The sequence below is a fragment of the Pteronotus mesoamericanus genome, unplaced genomic scaffold, assembly GCF_021234165.1.
Source record: "Pteronotus mesoamericanus isolate MK-2021 breed Mesoamerican mustached bat unplaced genomic scaffold, CSHL_Meso_final contig_116, whole genome shotgun sequence".
NCBI classification, from domain to species: Eukaryota; Metazoa; Chordata; class Mammalia; order Chiroptera; family Mormoopidae; genus Pteronotus; species Pteronotus mesoamericanus.
In genome coordinates this window covers 9,939,442-9,939,877 of record NW_026555027.1, presented here as the reverse complement: position 1 = coordinate 9,939,877, position 436 = coordinate 9,939,442, and positions in this window count along the sequence as shown.

Genomic DNA, 436 nt, shown 5'->3' with positions numbered 1-436 from the left:
GGCAATCAGGGAAGCATGAGCACCACCTCTTCCGCTCCCTCCATGGAGGGAGAAGGGAGGAAGCCAGAAAGAGGAAGGCTAAAGAGAAGTCTGCCTGGCGGGCATGGTGACTGGGTGGGAGGTGGGCTGGGGCGTCCAGGCCAGTAACGAGGACAGAGGTGGCTGGAAACTCCCAGGCTCTGGCATCTCTCCTCTCTTTTCTAGGTCACCTGGTTGCCCTCTGTGTGGACATGGCCTAGGTTACACTAGGGCCATGACCCTGGCTGAGCAACTTTCTCCCTGTTGCTATGGATCTGTAGGGCACGGAGTGAGAAAAAACTATTTGGAGCACTGACATTGAGCTACACTGTCTCCTGTTCTGCACCCTCCTCCACAGGAAGTGTGCCTGCCCTCCCCCCCCCCCCCCTCCTCCTTTGCCAGCTGCCTCTGCTGGCTC